Source organism: Coptis chinensis, chromosome 9 (genome assembly GCF_015680905.1).
Source record: "Coptis chinensis isolate HL-2020 chromosome 9, ASM1568090v1, whole genome shotgun sequence".
NCBI lineage: Eukaryota > Viridiplantae > Streptophyta > Magnoliopsida > Ranunculales > Ranunculaceae > Coptis > Coptis chinensis.
This window is the reverse complement of record NC_141464.1, coordinates 63,647,580-63,654,671: the sequence shown is the minus strand read 5'-3', so window position 1 is coordinate 63,654,671 and position 7,092 is coordinate 63,647,580.

The window sequence follows — 7,092 nt, the reverse complement described above, 5'->3', positions numbered from 1 at the left end:
TTCGTGTTGCGAAATACATTTATACTCGCTCGTAAAAGAGTTTTCGTGGACTAAGGTTCCGGCGCTTTGCAACCACACACTTCAAAGAACTTTGGAGATCATAAGATAGAAGATGGCCCGGCTACCAAAATGGCGTACCCTCTATAGAACAAGATTGAGTATGCCAAACTAAAAACATCTAGTCGGTGTATCTTGGATTCTCGGAAGAGTCCGCTTCAACATCTGGTGAGCGTAATTCGTGGTAATGTTTTAGGCGTTGTCCATTGACTTGAAATTCACTGTTATCTTTTGGATTAAGCAAAGAGATTGCCCCATAATGTTTCACAGCTGACACAATGAAAGGACCAGACCATCATGTTTTCAATTTACCAGGAAAGATGTGTAATCTGGAGTTGTATAGTAAAACTTTTTGGCCAATATTGAAATCCTTATGCAAAATGTGCTTGTCGTGCACTCTTTTCATATTAGCCTTGTAGGATTTCGAGAGATCATAAGCATCACTCCGAATCTCCTCCACTCATTTAATTGCGGTTTTAAACTTCTCACCGCCTCGATGATATTGTAATTGAGGCTTTTGATGGCCCAAAAGGCACGGTGCTCAAGTTCAACCGGCGGATGACAAGGTTTTCCAAAACAATGCGGTAAGGAGACATCCCTATAGGTGTCTTAAATGTTTATTCGGTATGCCCACAAGGCATCCGATAAGCGGAGAGACCAGTCCTTTCTTGATGGGTTGACAGTTTTCTCCGAATAGACTTTATCTCTGTTGGAGACTTCCACTTGGCCACTTTCGTTTGTGGGTGGTATGGAGTAGCAACCTTGTGTGTAACTCCATATTTCTTCATTAAAACCCAAAAATTTTGTTACAAAATGTGTACCCCCATCATGATGATATAGCTTTGGGAACACCAAAACGAGAAAATGTTTTCTTTTACAAATCTCACGACGCCTCTTATGGTCATTTGAGCGACATCACGAGTGCCTCAATCCATTTGGACACATAGTCTACAAATGACTAAAATGTATAGAAAACCTTGAGAAATAGGGAAGGGTCCCATAAAATCAATGCCCCAAACATCAAAAATTTCCACAATCAAGATAGGATTTAGGGGCATCATATTTCGTTTGGTAATTTGACCTAGGTGTTGACAACGAATGCAAGCTACGCAATGTTCGTGTGCATCGCTAAAAAGGGTAGGCCAAGAAAACCACATTGTAACACCTTGGCGCAGTTTTTCTTTCCACTGAAAATGACCTCCGCAAGATTGTTCATGGCAAAAGGATAATACGTCGGTGTGTTCCCGGTCGGGAATGCAAATGACGAATGAGTTGGTCGGAACAATACTTAAAGAGGTAGGGTTCATCCCGTAAATAATATTTTACGATGGATAAGAACTTTTATGATCGGGGCGTGACCAAAAGGAGGGGACTTCCTCGGTAACTAGGTAGTTAACGATATCCGCATACCATGGAGATGAGAAAAATAGAGTACAAGTATTCGATGCAGGAAGGAGTCACCGATAGCTTCGAGAATCACTATCGATGTCACCAACCGCCTTGATAAATGGTCGGCTCTTACATTTTCGGTTCCTTTCTTGTCTTTGATTTCGAGGGTGAATTCTTGTAAGAGAAGGATCCAGCGTAACAATCGTTGTTTTGCGTCCTTTTTCGCGAGTAAGTACCGAATTGCGGCATGGTCAGTATATACTATGGTCGATGTTCCAACTAGGTAGGGTCGAAACTTATCCAAAGCATAGACAACAGCTAGGAACTCTTTCTCAGTTGTGGTATAATTACGTTGAGCGTCGTTAAGAGTTTTACTAGCGTAATAAATGACAACGGGTTTGTCGTCGCGTCGTTGGCCTAGCACGGCACCAATAGCAAAGTCGCTAGCGTCACACATCAGTTCGAATGGTTGAGACCAATCAGGGGGTTGAATAATAGGAGCGGTAGTCAGAGCGGTTTTTAGTGTATCAAAAGCTTGTTTGCAATTGAAATTGAAGTCGAATCACGCATCCTTAAGCGAGAGATTGGTTAAGAGAAACTTTAGAAATCTGAATGAATCTCCCCAGAAAAACCAGTATTGGCCTAAAAGGCACGGATATCCCGAATCAGCGTGGGAAGGGTAGCGAAGAAATCTTAACAATTTTAGCTTTATCAACCTCTATCCCGTCTTTTGAAACAATATGACCTAGAACAAGTCTTTTGGTAACCATGAAATGACACTTCTCCCAATTGAGTACCAGATTTTTCTCCTCGCAACGCGTTAAGACTTTGGAAAGGTTGGATAAACAATCGTTAAAGGAATTTCCGTAAATGGAAAAGTCGTCCATGAAGACTTCCATATAACGTTCCACCATATCACTAAAAATGTGAAGCATGCAGCGTTGGAAAGTGCCCGGGGGCATTACAAAGACCAAAAGGCATTCGATGCGTAAGCAAAGGTTCCAAAGGGACACGCGAAAGTTGTCTTTTCTTGATCGGTAGGGATCGATGACAATTTGGAAGTATCCGAATAGCCATCAAGAAAACAATGTAGTAAGCATGACCGCTAAACGCGTTCTAGCATCCGGGTCAATGAATGGGAGAGGAAAATGATCTTTACGGGTTCTGGCATTAAGTTTGCGATAGTCAATGCAAATTCTCCATTTCAAAGGAATGCGAGTGGAGATGCATTCACCATTTTCATTTTGCACAACCTGAATGCCGGACTTTTTGGGAACAACGTGGACGGGACTAACCGATCACTATCCGGAGATAGGGTATATGATACCCGCGATCAAGTAAACGTAGAACTTCCTCTCTCACTACTTCCTTCATAGCGGGATTAAAGGCGTTGTGGTTCTCGTGATGTCTTTGTGCCGTCATCAAGATGTATACGATGCGTGCATATGCTAGGGTCTATTCCCTTGATATCATCTAAGGACCATCCGATAATGGGCGGTGTTCACGAATGACATGAATCAAACGTGTCTCTTCGATGCGTGGTCAAGTGAGCAGAAATTATTATAGGGTGACTACCATCGAATCGAGATGTACGTATTTCAAATCGGGGGTAGAGGTTTTAAATCCGAGTTGGAGGATTGGGGATCAAGGATTCGTGAGGATCATCTCTTCAATGGGAAAGAGCGAATCCGGTCCTTCTGAATTAGTTTGCAACCGAAGCATTAGGGTCAAATAGTGGTACTGACTCTAATAATGCATGGACATCCCTTATGTACGAGTCATCGTCAAACTCCGGATTATCAAAAGAAAGAAATTGGTGTATCTCGTGCGGGGAAAAGAGTTTGGCGAAATAATCATGCTCCGGACTATCAACCAAGCTAATCTAAGCGCCTCCATTATAGGATCGGAAACTGTTTCATTAATTTGAACACGTTGAGTTCGACAGAAAGGTTCCCGAAAGACAATGTCATTGAACCGTCCCGACAATTTATGAGAGCGTTAGCAGTTGCAAGGAAAGGACGTCCCAAGATGATAGGGATGGAGTCACAGGCTACTTCAAGATCTAGAATGACAAAATCAACTGGTAGTAAAAATCTGGACCTTTACTATAACGTCTCTACTATACCTTTTGGGTACTTGATGGAGCGATCCGCGAAGTTGCAGAGTCATATTGGTAGGTTTCAATTCATGAAGACCTAACCGCTTAAATAAGTAGTAGGGAAGTAGGTTAACACCGCACCTAGGTCTAAAAGCGCGCCATAGCGGTATACTTGTCGCCCAACGTGCATGGTACGGTTAATCGACTGGTCCTTGTACTTTACCACACCATTGGTAGTGGTAATCGAGGGAAACTGCTCACTGTGAGAAACGCTGTTGAGGTACATTCGTACGTCATTTGGTGGTGCACATGTCCTTCAAAAACTTGGCATGCTTGGGCAAATGCTTTAGCGCATCTAGGAAAGGTAAGTTTATGGTCAAATTTTTGAAGGTTTCACGGATCTCATCAAAATGTTCGTCATGTTTGTTCTTCACCAAACGGGCAGGGAACGGAGCTTTTGGACGGAATCGCGTATAAGGATCAGTGGTGTCTTTTCCTAGGGACGTGGGTGTAGATTTTGATGGCACAACTTCGTCCGTTATAGGTTGCGAGGTAGGAGTTGGAAGGACGTTAGTCGTGGCTTCCGTCGATTCCTCGTCTGGCATAAGTATATTATTGTCGATGGTTCGGCCAGAACGAAGAGTGGTAATGGCATTTACCTCACCCTGGCTTGGATTACTAGGTCCTGGTGCATTGTTGAGTTCAAAGGCAGTGTTTGTAGGCTTAGGGTTTGGAACTGCTTGGCCAGGGAACACGCCCTTTTGACTTTTATCCTGAGCTAACAGCTGAAGAGACTGTTGGATAGAAGCTAGGATCTGATTCTGTTGATTCATGTATGTCAGGAAAGTTTCAGCCGTTTTATCGGCTGTGGATTGTGCTAAGGGAGCAGCAGGAACTAGTTCTCGGTTATTATTCACGGTTTGATTTTGGTAGCCATATCCTTGGTTAGCGGGAACAAGGTTGCGGTTGTTTTGGTATCCCATATTTGCGTTGTTGGGAAAATTACTTTGCCCTTGCTGAAATTGTGGCGGATTTCCTTGACGATAGGAATTGTAGTTCGTGGGTGGTCGTACAGGAACGTTGTTGCCACCTGAAGTAGCTTGTTGTTGGACAGGGGGTGCCCAAGCTAAATTCGGATGTTGTCGCCAAGGTGCGTTAGGGATGTTGAAAGCACAAACCTCTTCAGAAGGTTGGGGAGGACACTCGTATACCAAAGGACAATAAGAATCGGCGTGCTCAGGACTTAAGCAAAGAGGGCATGGGGAAGCGTTGGCAGCCATGACCTGTTTGGGTTTTTGTTCATTTACTTGTACCGAAAAGAGCATCAACCTTTTGTTTAGGGGACTCGATTAGAGTTTTAATTCGGATCGGGTTTGACCTCGAACATAGACGTAACTTTGGTAGGAGTGTCTTTAGAAGACCTAGAAGAATCGGTGTTTCCCCAATGGGTGCTTCGTGAGGCTGTCTCTCAAGAAAGTGTATGCTTCTTCCATGGCGCCCTTGTCCATGAAACAACCGCCGTTCATGATATCTAATGTTTCCTTTTGATGGTCGGAGACCATTAAAGAATGAACGGACTAATACAGCGGTGTCGAGTTGATGATGGGGACATTCGAGAAGTAGATCAAGAAATCTGCTCCACGCCCGAAAAGGATTCACGGGGTGCCGGGCGAAAAGAATTGAATCTTTTGAAGCATTTACGTAGTTTTCTTCGAAAGTATAGAACTTTATCATGAATGCTTGAACAAGTTTGGCCCATGTGTCAATGGATTGCGGCGCTTGACCGGGCGAGCCAAACCGAAGCTTTATCGGCTAAGGTGAAGGAAACAACCTAAGCAAGACTTGTTCGTTGGTAACGGTCGGATGGCGCGAAAGTGGTGACTACTTGTTGCATCCGGCGAAGATGATTGTACGGTTTTTCATGGTCTAAACCATGGTAAACAGGTAACAAACCGAAAATATTTGGCGGAATACTGAAAATCACCTACAATCGCGATCGAGTTTAATACGAAGAAGCGTGTCCTTCCCGTAAAGGCAAGATATAGAAATCGAAAGGGTTTCTCGACCGTGAGATTTTCTTCACCATAATTAAAGGAGATAATGGAAACGGAGATGTTTGACGAGGTTGATTTACGGAGGAGGAACTATGCCTAGGAGATAACATAAACAGTTGTTTCTTGTATTTTTGACGATGATATGTAAGTTCTAATTCCTTATGTTTACCAGACCGTAGTCTCATACAAATATGAATTTTAATTTGGTGCTCATAAGGAACGAATAATGACTGGAGTTTTTTTAGAAGTTAGGAAGGAGGAAGTTGAAGCACGCGCTTTCCCGAAATTGCTAACTTCGGCGGGAAGCTAGGATAACGTGTGAATATTCCAAAGAGCCGGTTACCTGAGAGAATTGAGGGAGGTTGTTCGTGCTAGCACGTTCCTTAATTAGGCAACCTCAATTTTTTTCAAGTTTCCTAGGCACTGATGGAATAGGATGATGATTTATGATGGTGTATTATGCGGGGTGTTATTAAGATGATTTAGATGAAATTTTTAATTACTATGATTTTTAATTTTTTTTTAATTTTTTAAATTTTTTTTTAATTTTTTAATTTTTTTTTTTTTTTTATTTTAATTTACGTGATTAGTGTATTATGGAGACTTGATTACGAAATATGCAATTAAAAACGATAGATGCCAAAATAGAAACTAACTAACATATACTAGTTTATGCAAAAAGTCTACCCATGCAAATCTATATTACCTATAATGCGTGCAACTATGTATGTGTTTATAATGAGTTAGGGGAATGTCAAGAACGAACTCATGCAATTGAATACCGCGTATGTGAATTGATGTAACATACACATACAAAAATATTCTAAGCAAGTGGTTTGGTGCTACGATATATCAAAATATATACGAATCATATTAATTGTGTTTACGTGAATATGTGATGACGAACCACCTTTACATGCACGAGTTCTCATTCCAACATACAAATATCTGAGGTAAAACAGGTTATAGCAAATAATATCCTCGACAAAGTTTGAGGAGTTTAAGAGTTTGAAACCCAAGGCGTCCCCGCGATTCCTCGATAGCGATCGACTACTCCCAAGCTTATGCTTACTAGAAAAAAACAGACCAAAGAGCCCAAAAGAGTAATCGAAAGGAAAGTGGCTCAGACTGAAAACCGGAGTGTTGATACTCCGTGTTAGTTTCAAGCGTGCTTACTAATTCAGTCCTCGTCCGAGACTCTTTTGTCTGCTTAGTACTTCAAATTCCCTACGAGTACTTAGACTGCTAATGAAAATAAACAAAACTTGGCTCACGGTTATTTGTTAGTAGAAAAAATTACGGTAAAGAGTTAGTATTGTAATGTAAAATGAAAATTAAAAAGATGATGAGGTAAGGGAGGGTTTTATGGATGTATTCCAGGTTATTACGTTATGTCCGTGAGTCCTTCGGCGTCGTGGCGCATTTGATAAAAACGCTTTTTAGGCACGCTTATTGGTTTCGATTACTTATTTTCTTAAGTCCGAGGTCCACACC